At 42.5% G+C, this 18,133-nt stretch overlaps 1 protein-coding gene across 6 annotated transcripts in view; it reads left to right on the forward strand.

Annotated features, from left to right (window-relative positions):
- Window positions 1-18,133, forward strand: part of UBR4 (ubiquitin protein ligase E3 component n-recognin 4) — a 2,945,062-nt gene that overhangs the window by 1,223,861 nt on the left and 1,703,068 nt on the right. The window lies entirely within an intron of this gene.

Below are 18,133 nucleotides of genomic sequence, written 5' to 3' on the forward strand. Positions count from 1 at the left end.
CTGCTGGAGGGGGTGCCAGGAGGTCGGCACCTGGAGGCATATCTGGTGGGACTGTGAGGTGGTAAAGGGCTTCTGGAGAGCTGTGCAAGTGGAAATGTCTAAAATCTTCCAAGAGGCCGACCAAACGGGGGAGCGGGTGTGGCTGTGCGGATTCAAAGACCCACAGGCCAAAAAAATCCACAAAGCACAATGGAGAAGCTTCATGGGCCTGGTCATCGCGTCATGGGCGACCGTAGCCCAAAACTGGAAGAAACGAGACCCGCCATTGGTATTCACCAGGTTACAAAAAGTGTGGTCGCAAATGACAATTGAAAAGATAACGCACCAACTTCAGGATCAGAAGAATTCCTTCATGAAGGAATGGGGGACAGTGCTGGAATATTTAAAGTCAGACTACATGGAACAATGGTGCCCGCACAATATAAAAATCTCAGACATCTATGGCACGTAAATGCATTCCCGAAACAGAATCGATTGAGACCCAATCTTCCGGGTGGGAGGGGAGTTGGAGAGGGAGAGGGAGGGTGAGGGATGAGATGAGTTTAATGTGTTGATGTTGTATATAAAAAAATAATTACAATATTTTTTAAATAAAATATATATTAATTAGATTTACACTAGAATCACTTTTAAATACTTCACACAATAAACCAAAACACTTAGAAATACTTTAGAATACTTTTCAAAGGCCACTGCTTAGTTTGCAGTTACTTGCAGTTACGTTTGTAACAGTAATGACAGTTCTTTCGTATTATCGGTAATAATGGCCACTCACAAAATATTGTTCTACGAGCAGGGCTTGAGGTTCTATGGGCAGTTTCTTCGCACAGCAAGTCTTTTAAAGTCCAAAACGCAACCGTAGCTAAAGGCAGTTCTGAGAGGGCTCAAATTCTTGACAAGCAGCAGAACAATGAAAACTCCTGTGGATATTTCCTTATCTCCACTCTCTAAGATGCAAGAGGACTCGAGCAATGTTGGAGACCCCCTCAAAGGACTCGCTAAAGGGTTGCAAGCAACGGCTTGAGTCGGAGATAAGAGGGGGTTGCCCTGGATACCTTAATGTGCACTTCAACGCCAATGCTCCGGAGCGACTTTTTGGATCAAGGTAAGCAATACCTTCTTCCTCACAGTACCTTAGGTTTGAAGAAAAGATCGTGGCTGGTTTCTCCTCGATGTGGCAGCGCTCGAAGCAGCCTCTGGGTTCCTTGGTCTGATGACGAAAGGCAGGACAATGGACGGGATCTCTCGTCAGCAGTCTCAAGGGAGGACCTCTGGCGCAACCTTCAGCAACTTCTCTGGTCACTCTGCGGTTTTGGCACCTTTTCTGCAGCACCAACAAAGGACGTGATTCGCCCTGATAATCATCTTCGGTTCCTGAAGCCTGCACTCTGTTGAGGGGACATGGACAGGTCGGGTTGTGTCTGGAGGCTCAAAGGCTTGGACGGATTCGGCCTTTCTACAACGATGCACTTCAATTGGGTCAGACGTCTCCTGGTATTGGGGATCTGGAGCTCTGGAGAAGCAAAGCACCTCGGGAGATGGCTCAGATTAAAGTTAATCTTGAGACTTTTTTTCCCACCAGTCAAAGGGAATGAGTCCACTTCGCAGGTCCTCTGTCACACTGAAAACGGGGTCAGGGCAGCAGTGGTCCCTTCACGGTGTTGCCATGGTCTGCAGGCGTCTCTAGTCTTCTTCGGTTACTTCAGTTTCCAGTGGTCGACTTGCCTTTTGCCTCAGGAACCTTCCCTTTTCATACAGTTTGAACACACACTTCTCTGCAATCTCTCTCAGCAATTTACAGAAAGGGGTGGGTGGCTGTCCAATCAGGGCATCCAGACACCCAGCGGCCGATGGTTCCATTCAGGCAGACAAAGGGAAGGGGGCTGAAAAACTCGTCCCCCACTTCCTGCCTGCTTACACACACTGGAACCTAGGCGGGGGACACCCAAGGGTTCCTGCCAAAGTCAGAACACTCACCCAGGACTCCCCCTCCCAGGACGGTAGTAGAAGGGCTGATTAAGAACAACCCTGCTGGTAATGGCAATAAAAGAAAGGAGCCACCAAGTTAGTACTTGGGTGACCCTATTGTGCTTAACCGGGGCTCTGAACATAGCCTGTGGAAGAACGTCACACTATAGTTGGTATTACAGTTGGTATAACACGTCCACTGCCACCAGCCATAATTAGGAGATTGTGTATGTGATTACAAAATAACAGGAACAGAGAGAAGGGGGACACCATGCATCCCCTTGGTATGCTACCTAAGGTGGTGTGTGCCAATCGCTCAGACTATACATTTTTAGGAGAGATACTTAGTATTTCGCTTTCCTTATGAAATGTAGTTAATCTAGGATATAGAGACAAATCTCAAAGGAGAACCCAAAGTGTTCGCAGCAACACTGCCCATAAGGAGCTGTGTGCTGCAAAAGTAAAATACAGATGCCTTAAGAGGGATGGAGGAAAGTAGATTCCATAGGACAGTGAAGCACGAAGAACAAAGTTCCAGAAGACAGAGCCCATAAGAATGAATGAGTGGAAAAAGGTTCCACTCATTCAGGATTAAAGAAAAAGGTCCGTAAGTGCAGCAAAAAGTGCTCTGGGTCTCACTAGGAGAGGGGATGAAGCATAAAAATGATAAATCGCCCAAACAGGCCCCTACTACCTGATTTGATACATGCCTCATTTTATAACTATGTATAATCTTTAAGATATCCAAAATAGTAGGCGGGCAGTTATAGAACCTGAGCATGTACCATAGTTTTTTTGTTTTTTGTATTTAGTAAAACACCTTTACAAAGATGAAACATTATTTTTACATCATCTTAAAATCAAATAATTACAAGTAGTTATATACATAATCATTTAAAAAGTAAAAACATTGCAATGATCCAATGGATGCAACTAAGGCATCTATCAAGTACTACCAAGCAAATGGGCATACCACAAATGATTCTATTTATCCCAATCATCTCAGATTCCATATCAATTATGAAGAATGAGTAGTCTCGCATGATGCAAATCAAATAAAAATACAACATTTACAAAGGAATACTCTCAGTTCCAAAATAAAAACAAAAATTTGAAGAAGAGGCGACCAATCGTTCTTATTTATTAAATAATAGTGTTTTTTCAAGAGACCTAATCTGTTCTACTACTAATATTCGTTTCTAAGATCTTTAAGAAACATACTAGAGCGAAGATTGAACCAGTGCTCTTACCCCACATGCATGTAACCCAAAAGAATTCAAGCGACTGAGGGGAATTACTATATAAGTATTGATACAAGGTCGATTCTCTGCAACTCTCAAAAACTACAATACATAAAAAAATGTTTTAAAGTTTCAGGTTCATCAGCGGTGTCACAAAATCTACATTCTACACTATTATTCATATTCATGCTGTTTTTCCAATGTTTCGTGCGTTCATTGGTATGTATAAGGTCAAGTCTAAACTTCATATAAATTCTCCTCGCATGATTGCAAGGAAATATCTTAAGATATGGTAAATACGGCTTTTGGGAATGTCTAAATTTGGCATACTCCGTATATGATTTATAGCAACCAATCTGATCAGATTTTTGCCCAATCAGCTTGCACCAACTTTCTCTTTACAGTGCAAGGACGCAATGTAAGATTGTGTGGAGTCATAGCAATTTTATCTAAAGCAGCAAACATTTGAGTTTTAAATGGTGCTACAGAGGCTGGAGACTCGCGTGTTAACATGCATGCAAGATCTCCATAGAGAGAATTTGGAGTAGGAACAAGCATTTTTGAGTAGTTGGAAATGCTTCTCCATTGTAACTTGTAGGCCAGAGAAGGCAAGCCCAATTCATGGATGATCACAACATTGGGAATACTTTGAGGCAGACCCAACACAGTTTTCCAAATGCTGCCTTGGATTTTGTTGAGAACCTCACCAATGGGCAATAAACCTAGATCGAGCCCATATAGAATTATGGCCTCTACTTTGAGTGAATAGAATTCAATCAAAGGCAAAAGAGAAAATGTGCAAAATGTTGACAAAATAATCCTCATCTGTGCGATTAACGGGATAACTTTGAACATTAATGAATTTGTCCATTTTGAGATTGAATTAGTATTGGTCAAATTATATCCCCAAATAGTTGGTTCCTAATGTTCGTTGAATCAGATTGCCTTCAAGGGTCCACTGATATCGTGTCACCTTTTTCCTGTTTCAAAATACCAAAATATTTGATTTGTATGGCTTCATAACCAAGTTGTGTTGAAAACAAAATTAGGAGAAATAATGATTTTTTTTCTGAAAACCAAATGGTGTACAATGAAATAATATCACATTGTCTGTGAATGCTAACCAGTTAATTCTCAGAGCTCCGAGCTTGACTGGAAATGTGTCTAGATTGGTCCACAGGCCATAAATATCGTGCCATTTTTGTATTGATGTGAATATGGTTGCATTTAGCTGAGTGCCCATCGATTTCCTAAATCAGGTTTGAAAACGTGATAGTTTTGTGGGTTGGAATAAAAGAAATTAAATCTTTTAACACCAAAGAAACAAAGATTTTTGCTGACATGTCTATCAATGCTATTGGGCAAAAGTTTATGGGATTATCTATCACCCTTTTTTGTGAAGGGGCATAATAATTGAAGACAGCCATGATTTCGGGATCTCTTTTGTGAGAAAAATGATGTCAAAACGGTGCTTCAAGATGGTAGCCCAAAAATGAGTGTCATCTTTCACTACACACGGCAGAAGGCCGTCTGGGCCAGCTGCCTTAGAGTAGTTAAGCCTCTTAATGGCCCAAATTACATCATCAATTTCCCACCTACACTTCAATGACATCTGTTTTGCTAAATCTTGAATATTAAAATTATTGAATCTCTGGGGAAGTCGATATTTATTTTGATAAAAATTCATCCAGGTTTTATCCAGGTATTGCCCGATATTGAAGCATGCAACTCTGTATTTGGCCTACCTGAGGGGTTCCTTAGTGCTGCCCAAATCTCTCACTCCTTTTTTACATAGATGCTTAATCATATTCTGGTTATTTTCCAAATATCGTTGATTTTTTATTTCTTTTACCTCTGCTTTATACTTCGAGATAACTGCCTTCTTGAAGCGAAGATATTCGTGGTGTGCTGCATTTTTTTATACATTTCAGATTATTGCAGAACTGAATAAGTTTACATGCTGGGATGAGTCTCCAATAATCGCAGAGGAAGCTAGAGTGTTAAGATGATTTTGAATCATCTGCTTCAAGCACCAGCAAGCATTTGCTCCCCGCTAATTGTGCCTGACTTCCCAACTTTCCAGAGGTCTCGATTTACAAGATATGTTAGCTGTCTGCATAAGGCAGGCTTCCATCGGATGGACAACATATGTCTGTCTAGCTCTGGCCAACACAAAACTGGCGTGACACCGTGGGAAGGAATAGAAATATCAATAAAGCATTTTAGAATAAAGTAGGTGGCACCTCTTTGTTATATTGGCATCGACTGGCCACAAGCGTCGAGAGTCAATAGAGTCTTTATCTGTTTGGGATAAAACAGAAGACTTTATATTTGATGTAGAACTAAAAAAATGTGACGTGTGTCTGGGTTAGAGGGAGAATACACTTAATACTTGGTTGTATCGGGGCCTCAGCCCCTTTTATGTTTGTTATCACAGCTGGATGTCTCTTGAACGTGGGCAGTACCACCCTGAGTGATGGATGCACCTTCACTAAGAGACATTTTTGGATCAATGTTCCTCAGGTTCAAGGCCCTTTGGCTTTCCTCATTAAGTTGGTTCAGGTCTATTAAGGCATTGTTGTGTGACACAAGAGGCACATTTTTTTAATGGCTGAGTTATGTCCTTTAATTTTCCTAACAGGCATATTTTTGGACTTCGACTGGGAGACCAATAGACTCAGTGATTTGGCCATAAATCGCCTTTTTTGAGCTATTTAATATAGAGTTTTTTGGCTTTTCTTGACATAAATTGGGTTGCCAATGGACCTTCTTCCTGAGGAACAGTCTCCTCTATAACCAAACCCACTGTACCTACCTCCCCAGCTTCTGTATCTAATATGTCGGTAAGAGCTGTAGGACTGTCCAGCATATGTAAAACAGTTTCACCAGGTATCTTGTTTACGTTTGCCTTCGTGGCACCAAAACCGAGATCCAAGGGTACCATATTTGCACTTGAGAGAATTTTTTCTATTGTCAAAATTCTTTCATGCTGTAATTTGGCGATAGCCATATCATCAGGTTGAAGAGCATCGCATGAACTAGGTATTGCAGGTATTTGCTGCTGTTCTATATGTGCACATTTTTTAAAGGCACTTTCATCGAATCTCTACATAGATCAGTTTGGGTGTATTGAGTTTGAGTTTTTTTGATTAGAGGTTGGGAATCATTCTCAGATCCCTTAAAACACTGCCTTGCCCAAAGTGAGTGACAATGTTCTTGGGCTAGCATAAATCCTTCTATTTTGCTTATTTTCATAAACATATCTCAGGCAGATGTTTTAAGGGCATTAATAGCGGTATGAGTGTATTCATGTCCTCTAAGAGGTTAAGAATCCGTGTAAGCACTGGAAACTTGCAATTTGAGATCAGAGATTCCTCCAACTGATCTAATGGAAAAGATGAATTGGGTTGCCGTGTGCCTTCCAGAGGCAAGTTTAGGGGGTTTGCACCGTTGGATAGCACTGGAGAATGCAAATATACTATTTCAGCAGTGGCAGGCCCCGAGTCGGAAGTAGGAGAACTAGCATTTGTGTGTGGCTAACCTATGTTGGGAATCAGACATTAATCAGTGGAGGTTTTCGGAAGAGACCGTTGAGTAGGTGGTGTCATGTGAAAGTGTACCTGTTCACGAAATTTGAATGAGTTTATGCCTGGAGACAAGGGATAAGCGCACCCACTTATGCAATTCAGCCATCACACCAGGAGCCACTAGTGATGTATCCATTACTGCATCATGATCTTCACTTGAGACTCCCAGTAAAGAATTATCCTTTATTGGGACATTAGAGAGTATTTTTGTGAGAGGAATAGGTATTCCTATGTGATCCAAGGCACTTTGCGGAATTTTTTAATTATTTTTCTTTTTTTTTCTTTACAGTTTTCTTCTTCGAGAAGATCTTTTTCTGGAATGCAAACTAGGCAAGTCAGGGACACCACCCCCACTATTTCCCTGCTTACTGAGCTTTTGGTATCAGAATGGACCCCTCCAGAATTTATGGACGAATCGTCGTCTTCAACTTCCATTGCTGTTTTTTTCCCTTCTGTGGACAAAGAGGGCAGACAAGTGCTAGGCACAGAAGGTTGTTTTCGTGACATATCTTGGGTGCGTTTACCGCGCCGTAAACTCCTATCCATTTTACAACTGGATATAGGAGATGTAACAATTCAATGATAGACAGTTACGCAAATACAATGATGCATCCACAATGATACAAACAAGTGAGAGAACCAGAATTGAATCGAGTAGTACACACCTTCAGTTTAAAGTCTGTGTGAAATGGCCCATTAACAAGGCACAATCTGCAGCGAGTCTCCCACGCCTCACACCCACCCAAACAGCCACTTGCGTCCACTTGGGGTGCGCAAGGACGTTGGCTGATGTAGGCTGCAGGGGGCTCTGGGGGAGCTGGGGGGGGGCAAGGGCCAGCAATGAGGCAGAGACGTTGCAAACAAGAAAGAAAGAAATAGGGGAAGGTCAGACAAAGTCCAGTTCTCAAAAGCACGTAACTTAGCAGAAAGTAGTATATTTACTGATTTTCAGGATTCACTGCAGACGTCGTGTTCCAACAGCACGGGCTTCCTATTACAGACGGCAATCCTCGGAAAAGCAGGAACACAATTCTGACACAGCCAAACAGCCACTTGTGTCCACTTGGGCTGCGTGCGCGGGTGCGCAAGGACGTTGGCTGATGTAGGCTGCAGGAGGCTGTGGGGGGCGGGGCCAGCAATGAGGCGGAGACGTGATTTTCAGGATTCAGTGCAGACACCGTGTCTCCACCAGCACAGGCTTCCTCTTACAGACGGCAAGCCTCAGAAAAGCAGGAACAGTATCATTTTACTGCGATTAACTTTCTCAAAGGCTGTGCTCGGGTCCATAAAAGCAAGATAAATGGGTTATTTTTTAGTTTTGACTATTAGGTGGTGCTGAAAGTGCTGCCTTTAAGCTGAAACTGTTGTCATTAAAATAAGAGCTTTAACATAAGAGTTTCAAATAGGGGCTTTGAATGAGGCTCTGTAATGCTTTTCAATGCAGATGACATATGAGGATGTATTTGTGTTTTTTGGCTATGTGTCCCACCCATTTAACGCCCATCTCGAAGTGAAATCTATAAGATTTTCCTCCATTTCACCACAAACCACACCCCATTTTGCACTCTCTGCCTGCATTTGTATTGTGTGCTGAATGTGTCCAGCCGTTTTTACTTTCAAAATTACGGGTGAGAATGTTAATAAGAAGTTATTTGACTTGATTGATTCTTTTAAAAATATTTACTGCATCTTTTTAAATTGTTACATATGTTAATGCTTTTGGTTTTCAAAATAAATAAAGAAGTTACTGTTAAAGATACATGTTTTGTAAAAATGACTTTAAAATTGTCCATATATTGATTTGTGGCTGGTGTTCGAGTGTCTTCTAATGTGCATGCAGTCAACACGAGCAGTGATATTGCGCTGACAGTCCAGCATAGTTGCTATTCTGAGCTGCTACAGGGCTATAGGCAAAGTGCTGGAGGCTCACGGTTTCTTTATAGTTGCTTTTCCTTGGTATTGGCATTAACCAGCACCGCTCCACATTCCATTCCTATGCAGCGCTTCTTTGGTTAGCTCACTGATTTACTGAGGCTCTTGTTCCTCGTGCCCCTACTTCTGACTGCCTTGATCACTGAACATTGTGATCTCTGCCTAGATTGCAATGCGAAGAGGGCTTTCCTTCCCGCCCAGGCCGCCGGCGTCACGCCGCTTGGACTATCTGCCTGCAGTTGTCAGGTTTATTTGGAGCGGGCATCTGGCACTCCATGCAGAAGTAAGGGGCTGGTTGGGCGCAGGGCGTGCTTTGCTCAGCTTGATTATTTCTGAGACTCCCTTGCCACATCCTGAATAATACGCTGCCTTGTGTTCTCTTTGTATCTTTGTAAGATGGGAGATGGTCAATGACAGCTGATAACGTCTCTACATGCAGATATTTCCGCTTTCAAATCAAAGGGTATGCATTACATCCTGAATGGAAACTAAGGCAGTCCTTTCAGGCATGGCAACGTCATGCTTTAGTCAGGGTTGCTTTTCAAGTGCACATAGGAAATACTCCTTATAGAGCGGAAAGAATAGTGACAAATTGGAATTCCTTTTAGAACGTTATTATGTGTCGGTGTGTGGTAAGAGACGTGTGGCTCTCACATGTGCCTTTTGGAAATGGAATGCCTTTGGGGAGGTTTTTTGGTAGTATTAAGTTAAAATATCTCATTCGGTTTTCCAAAGAAAAAGTCTATTTAGAATGACCGCTATGAGACCTCTCAGAGCGGTCTTTCTAAATCAAACTGTCACGCCCCTGCCCACACGAGTGCACGCAGTGACTGCCAGGTAGGGCCTTGCCGGAAGACAGAAGACACGGCCGAAACAGGTAAGTGTTTTTGTTTTTGGGTGTCTGTATGTTGAGGTGTGTGTGTGTGTCTGTGATGGTACGGGGGTTTGGGATGAAGTATTTTGAAGGGAGCGGGCAGAGAAGCAAACCTTTTTAAGGATAGAGGGTGGGGGATTGGATGAAGGGGGGCTGGGTTGGCGAAACCTCCACAGAAAGATGTTGAATATTGGGGGGGGGGGGGGCGCTCCAAATCAGCCTAAAAAGAATTGTTTTTGGTGTGTGCCCTACAATATTAAACATTTTCACATAGAACCTTTGTGGTCCATTAAAAAAGGGAAATTCCAAAGTTGTCATCTTCATATATTTCCAGTAATATGTAAAACTTGTTTTAGGTTTGAATGTGTTTTCGCATTCATTATTCCTGACTGCAGTGAAACGTAGAGAGGTTGTGCCTGATTGCTTATCCTTGCACTTGGCCTCTTCCTCCTGTATCTTGTCCATCTCTGCTGTCAGTTAATAACTTCAAGCATGGGATGAACTGTTGTAAAAGAGTTGAGACAAGGATTGCGCTCCTTCGCATGCAAGATCACTATGCGTGCATGCCAAACATCAGCAATGTCAGCTGCCTTTACAACAAGCATTGGTAATGCCAACAGTTTGGGCTTTTGTATAGGTATGGGAATGGCACTTGCCGTAGTGGTATTAACTGTCCATTCATGGTCGCAGGCGCACAATGGTACGAGTACCTGGGCATATAATAGCAGTGCCTGGCAAATGCCTAATGCTTATACACAAGCCAAAACTGTTGGCTTTTCCAATGCTTGTTAATGTACAGGGAGTGGGCAATTATCAGATAGAGGTTTAAACCCTGTTCCATTGTACCCAGCTTAAGCCTAAGCACTAGTTGAATGAGTGACAGGATTGCCTGTTCAGTTACCCAATCCTCCTTTTTGTTGAGGAGACATTTCCCAAACAATTTGAAACTAGTGTTTAGTGGGCGGGGGCAATCAGCTGATATGATTACATTTTTCTACATCCCTTTTTATTTATTTTATTATTAATGTGTTATAGCTTAATATAAGCTTTTCACATGATATAAAATATTACATTTACAAAGCAGTTATACATTAAAAAACAGGTAGTAGTAACATAATGAGAATTAATAAGGGAAAAGGAAAGGATAAAAAGTAAGCGAAAAAGAATTAAAAAAATTAGAAAATAGGATCTTAACTTAAGAATTAGAATTTAGAAGTTACAAATGTACATGTCTAAGAGAGTGTATGAATAAGGCCTTAAGACCAACAGTCAATGAATGTTAGTTCTTTTGCCGGTTCAAAAACTTCAGGTCCAAAAAGTGATTGCTAACGGCAAATAGGTAAGCTTATTATTTCCTGCGTATGACATTCCCAAAGTTACCCTCCCCAAACTAGCAAATTGCTATATGTTTATGCCCAATAATTTCTCGACATTCGTCCAGACATTATACATTGCAATGTATAATTTCATTCCTTTAGCATTAATGGCTCTTTGCCAAAATTCGTTGCTACTAACATGTTCCAAGTTATGGACAAAGTCTGCATAAAATATTGTGTAGACTTTTATCATAGCCGCACATCTGGTAAGGACATGTTTACCCGATTCAGATTCCATTCTGTCCTTACACAACCTGCAGCAGCGTTCGGATAAGGTGAGATTGTTCTTGATCCCACTTATGGCCAGTACAGGTAGCTGATCGATCCTTAACAGAAGAATGAATCGTCTTAGGCATGGGGAAGGACATAGATTCAAGTAAGGTGAAGGTTTCTTGAAAGTGTAGTTCATGAATTGCACAAATTTATAGCGTTTTAGATCTTCCAAATGCGCAAAATTGCTGATCAAATCATGTATTTCAGCTTTCTTAGCTAGCGCTCTAAGCAAAGAAGTTGAGACCACTTGTTGTTTTTGGGTCCAGCCAATCGCTTCCAGGTAGTTGTTAATGTTCTTTTTCATAAATATGAAGAAGCTTTATTAATTTCAGAGTGAATTGCCGCTAACAATAGGTTGTCTGTATCAGATGTTGCTTTTAGATATAATTCAGCTCTTTTTCTGAGTACTAGGGACTTCCAGGAGATAAGGCCCAGTTCTGATCTAAGGATGGCCATTGGAATGCAGCCTGGAAGGCCGAGTATTTCTTTCCAAAATTTTCCTTCGATGGTTTGAAGCCAGTCTAGGTCCATCAGTTGCAGTGCCTCAAGGCCATACATTATCATTGGTGTTGAGACCTGAAGGTAGAGTTGGCCTGCTGCCCAGATGGTATACCCACAGTAGGATGTAGAGAAACGATAAATAAGTGCTGTGACTTGGGCCGCTCTCGTTAATCTGGTTTGTTTACAGATAGTGTATTGCCCCTTGGGCTCAACCTCAACACCCAAGTATCTATAATATGGGGTATAGTTAATTACAGTCCCATTTATGTTTAAGCTGACTCGTGATGACTTCTTGGAACTGAACATTACCATCTGAGTTTTGTTCAGATTAATAGCCAGTCCGTTGGTTTGAGTATAGGACCATAATGCCTCTGCTGATCTTCGAATGCCGCTGATAGTATGGTCCGTGATGACTAAGTCATCGGCATATGCTAGGACCACACAGTGAGCAGTTCCAATCTTGGGGGGGGGGGAGCAGTTATTTTCCAATCAAAGTACTTTGGGTATATCATGGACAAACAGATTGTACAGTGTTGGTGCTGTGACGCATCCTTGTTTCACGCCACAATTTTGGTCGATCTTGTTGGTCATGTTCCCTTTAGCGTCTAACTTGAGGGGAAACTGGTGTTATGGTGTAATAGCTTGAGATAGTGTAGTATTCCTTTAGGACATCCCTTTTTAAAAATCGGGACGCTGCTGGTTCTTGTCTATTCTCTTGGTATTATTTTGGATTCCAATATGACATTGAACACGTCAGGATATGACTGTCTTGATAGTACTCAATTGGTATCCCATCCGAGCCTGGTGCTCTTACGTTTTGCAGCCTTGATCACTTCATTATACGTGAACCTGACTTCAACATTATAAGTTTCCTCTTGAGCCATATTTGTTGCAAAGACAAACCACACATCCTCCACCACTATCTGGGCTTTATAGACCTTCATAAAAATGCTCTACCCATCTATTGTCCTCGATACTTGACTCCAGCCTGGTCAACTGCTCTTTATAGATTGGGCCACTATTTATTGCTTTCTAAAAACCTTTGGAATCATTGTCTTTACTCGCTGTCTCCAAATTGTCCCATCCCTTGCGATCCAGGGTTATTTTCCATTTTCTAATCTGACATTTATAATGTGCCCTGGCCCAAACAAACAACCCCTTGTAGGGTCTTTCTTTTTGAATAAGTATATCAATTTGTTCTTTGCCTCCCCACAATCCTTGTTCAACCAACCAACCTTGGTACCTTTCCTTTGATTATTTGGCTGCATGTTCATAGAGCTGTCTTAGATATCCCTAATTAGTCTAATACAAATCTGTACAATCACTGCCGTATTGTCAGGATTAGGTAAAGTGAAAAACAAAGCCATGTTTTCGCTCATGATCTTTTTGCCCCTGTATTAGTTTGGTTGATTATTCCCATTTAAGTCTTTTCGTAGTATTTCCCTGACAGGAAATCTGTTTGATGTTCAAATGTATTCCCCGTTATTTTCAAACCTCCCCCTTAAACACCAAGACAAGGTAACAATGGTCACTGAACAGATCTGATTTAACTCTGAAATTCTTAACCATACTCTACATATTGGTAGTGACAAGGAAGTAATCGATCGTTGAGCTTCCCCTCGTGCTCCTAAAAGTAACCGCACCAGGAATCTACCATTTGTGGTTCTCAGACCAGTTTCCATCAACCAATACCAAAACTTAAGCGTTGCACCACACATTTTCGAGTGCACCACCTGGGGGCATCCAGTAATGCATCTTCCTCAAAGTCAAAAAGACCATACCTTAAATTAAAATGCCCACCACATACAATTATCAATTCCTTGAGAGAGGATGTTTTAAAGAGCATCAATCACCCGTTTCAAGTTTGTGATGGCACCCATAGGATTACTATCAGAACGACTATTATATATGTTTATGATGTGAATTGGAGGCCCATTCAACAGAATGATCTTGAACACTTTGATCTGGGCATCTAAATGGACACCCAAGTCAATCATTTTACAGGCAAAAGAGCGCTTAACGAGAGTTGCCAGCCCACTATAATATCTCCCATGTTTGCCTTTCTTAGCCTTTACTTGAAAGACGGTATAACCATCGAAAACCATCTCTCCTCCTTCCCATGTCTTGGAGAATAATCGTGGACTCATTCAATACTTGTTTGACGTTATTATCAATTAGTTTGTCCTTAGCTCCTGCAATGTTCCAGGATATAATAGATACATCTGCTGTTTGATTAGGGGCACTCAAGTCATTAGTTTGGCTACTAGAAATATAGGAAAAGGACATCTGGGATGACCTTGATCATTACCTAAAAGAGCTGGATTAAGGAGGGGCACATTGATTTTCAGTCATTCGTGAATTTGGGTCCATCATTAGTCAGTCTCTCTTCTATTGATGAAAAGAGGTCAAATATTTGAAGCCAATACCAAATTACTTTGGACATTTGACTCATTAGAAATCTTTCCCCCAGTATTTACCCCAGAGTTGACCATTAATTAATCATTTCTAGTTGGATGACCTCAAGGTTCATGATATAAATCACCTTGACGCTGCCATGTTAAGGCATTCATCTCCTCGGACACAAGATTAAAATTAAAATAGACAAAAGATAAAGGAACCTTCCTAGACAAAGGGTTTCTTGATGGACACACCAAATTTGATCCAAGTACATAGGCTGCGACATGGGGAGAAGCGAAGAACACAGCAATGCAATTTCCTTTATCAGTTTTGTTTGATATGATGATAGAACTGGGATTCATTTGAGGCCCATGCCCACTTGATCCAGTGCCCGGTTTTATTGATCAACAAAGTCGCAGCCTCAAAAGATCCTTTAGTCAATGGATCAACCCCCACTATTATTCCGACAGAAGGTGCTGCTGCCAGCGTAAGTGTTTATTTGTTCTGCAAAGAAACTGAATGTGAATCTGTATGCTCCTTTGGATCATTTCCCATGTATTTACGAGGCCTTTTGCTAAGGACCTTGCTTGGATTTGATGTTGATGGTGCTTAACCCACAGTCTCCTCATTCACTCCGATACTCTGGACTGCGACCACTATAGTCCGCTCTTTAGGCGTGGCTAATTGTGGGGTTTCAAACTTGCTACAATTATTAGCTAAAGGAATAGCTTTGGCCTGGTTAGTAAAATCATTTAAAACCATTGCCTCGTTCTTAGTTTGTCTAACAATATCATCCAAAACATTTAGGCAAGTATAAACCGTAGTTTTAAACTTAAAATAAAAAGAAATCCCATGTAGGGCGCACAGAATCCCATAAAATCTTTCCAACAGTTTCCTTAAAATTATCCACTAGCTTATTCACTGCTATTATGCTATTATTTCGTCAAACATCGTTCCAGGCCCAAGGTAGGGCCTCTGTTCTCCATCGCACCCCGCAAGGGAGACTCCTTCCAAAGGACTCGCCTGCGCGGGAGGATCCGCCCGGGTTCTACCACCAGAACGTGCTCATGGGCCTGCCCGGCTACGGGCCTACGGGTCCTCAGATCCTCCCGGTGACAGTGTTGAGGGATCGGAAGGTTCTTGTACCGGGTCTTCACCCTAGAGTCTATGCCCTTCTACCGGTAATATGTCTGAGGGGCCACGCCCTAGTACCGGCAATATGGCAGAAGGGGTGCCTAAATGCAGCTCTACTGGCCCCCGGGCCGAGGGTGTTACGCCTACCAGGCCGAGGCCAGAGGAGCAGGGTAGGCCTCATGATCCACACTCCAGCCAGGGTCCTGGAGGAGGCTGGACCCAGCGAACTGAGCAACACAACCTAGGCACGTGGAAGGCAGCTCGACAAGATGGCTGCCGTGCCAGACATCGGCACCCTTAAATACACTCTTGCTATTGGCCCATCCTCAGCCACACTCCTCGGTGATCGCTGCGGCATCACTATACTCCAACCCTCAGTCGTCATCAGCCTCCTCCTCTGTGGCTCTGCTAGGCAAGGAGAAGATGATCTTGGAGGCATACAGGAAGAAACTCTATTCCAACGCGTCCTTGCACCTTCGTTAGGCCAACGCTAATGCCAAGCTGGTGGCCTCTAGCTAGAGGTTGTTGCAGAAAATTGCGGATTTCCTCCTAGAGCTTCCTAAGCAGAGCCAATCACGTTTCAAGGTGGGAATGGCTGAGGCCAAGCTGGTGGCTCAGGACATCGTGGAGTCCACTATGGCCCACATTGACACCTCTGGCCGGGCCATCTGCATCGCCACGGACATGAGAAGAACAGGCTGGCTCCAGGCAACTGAATTTAACCCGGACGTCCAGGAACGCATATTAGACATGCCATTCGAGGGGAGTGACCTCTTCCTAGAGTACTAGAGCTAGGATCCTAAGACTGCAGATGGCAAAGAAAAGCATACCCAGCCTATAGGTCAGCTCTGGTTGCTATCCTGCTGGTGTAAGACACTGGTACACTGCCCATCCCTGGTAGTTCCATAGCCTAATTTAGATGAAACAAGAGGTTGTGGCTGGAAGGTTTAGCATTAATCGAAGGTTTAGAATGAATCCTCTGGTCTTCTCCTCTGGCCTGCTTTGTTTGTTTCTGTACTTTGTTCTTCCTCTATCTGATTTCTCCATATTATTCCTCTCCCTGTGCATGGCTCTGGGCAACCCTACAGACCATAGCCATCACATTTTACACTTTGTTCTAGTCACCCTGAATTGGATGGGTATGCCCATACATGGGTCCCGAGCATGCTGAGCCTAGAGATCCAATCTACACCTTGTTGATGACGCCGGAGTCTAAAACATGTCTGAGGTTGCTTGTGGTCTTGTGCAGAAGGGTTGTACCTAACAGTTCTGTCTGGACTGCACCATGTTAGGGTGGGACAAAGCGTGATATTTCCCCTTTCTGTAATCTCTTGACATGCTAAAGAACGATGGTCTGGAAAGTTGCCCAGAGCTATGCCAGAGGTTAAGTTCCATTCCAAACCTTCCTGCCATTGCCTCTTTTGCTTTGCTATAGGTTTTTTTGGGACATTGTATCAAACGATCTAAAATATTTTTAAATAGCGCCACTCATCCGAAGGCCTCTGGGCGCTCACAAGACGGACAGAACAGAAAGTGTTGCATGATGGAATAAATGCTGGACCAAAGAGCATTGTCCATCCAGTCCTGTGCTCAGCTAATCACCTCAGTTCCATTTTATTATCGAAGAGCTATGTTTTTAAATGTTTCCTGAAGAGCGGAGTGAAAACGCAACCTTTGATATCTAGAGGGAGCGAGTTCGAAAGAGATGGGGCTCAGGCATTGAAGCTTGCACTACCAAACCTTTTTAGGGTAACGTGTGGCTGTTCCAGTAGCATCTTATTTGAACATAGTGTCTGAAGGGAGGGGGTTCTTTTCACTCTGGAGGAAAGGTAACTCAGTGTTTCGCACTTCAAGCATTTAAACACCATGATAGTGCCTTTAAATTGGATGCGTTGTTCAATCGGGAGCCAGTGTAATTTCCTGCGATAGTCTCAGACATGAAATCGGCGGTCAAGACCCCAGACCGCTCAAACTGCACTGTTTTGCAGGACTTGAAGTTTCCTAATATTACCTTGTTGATATCCCCATAAGAAGGCTGTTGCAGTAATCCAACTTTGTGTTTACTATGGCCGCCACAATCAGAGCCCTATTAGTTTCAGATAAATGGGCGTGAATATGCCACAATAGGTGTGCATAATATGAACGCAAAGATTTTAAATGGAAGACATGTTTTTGAAAAGTGAGGTGAGAGTCAAAGCAGACTCCCAGTGTCTTTACTGGATCTGATACTCTGATAATGTTCCCATTTATCACAAAATGTTTGTGTTGGGAGTCTTAAGTTTTTCATTCTATGGGTTGTTCCAAGGATAGGTAGCTATGTCTTCGAAGCATTTAAAGCCAGGGAATTTAAGACCATCCATTTCTGAATGGCCCTGAAGACTTTGTTTTCTACGTCTTCCTTGTAGACCCCCAGATAGCTTAAATACTATCTGGGTATCATCTGCGTAGTTTACAAATTTCACTTGCAAGGACTGAAGGAGATCACATAAACATTTAACATATATGTTCAAATAACAAAGGGGATAAACAGGATCCCTCGGGGACACCGCATGTTAAAGGTGTCTTCTGTGACAGGGATTCTCCACTATCTACACATGCCATTCTTGGGCCCAAAAAGGATTTGAGCCAGGATATCGCCATGGGGGAACATTTCCCAACGTGGTCGTGATCGACCAGATCAAATGCCGACCATTGATCTAATAGGAGCAACAACGCTGCATTTCCATCCTCAATAATTTGAGAGATATTGGTTTTTAAATCCAATAGAGCTGTTTCTGTTCTGTGGTTTGCCCGAAAACCTGATTGCTCATTTGCCAACATGTTTTGTGTTTCCACAAAGGCCTGATCCTT

This window comes from Ambystoma mexicanum, chromosome 8 (genome assembly GCF_040938575.1).
Source record: "Ambystoma mexicanum isolate Mex_15411 chromosome 8, UKY_AmexF1_1, whole genome shotgun sequence".
Taxonomy (NCBI): domain Eukaryota; kingdom Metazoa; phylum Chordata; class Amphibia; order Caudata; family Ambystomatidae; genus Ambystoma; species Ambystoma mexicanum.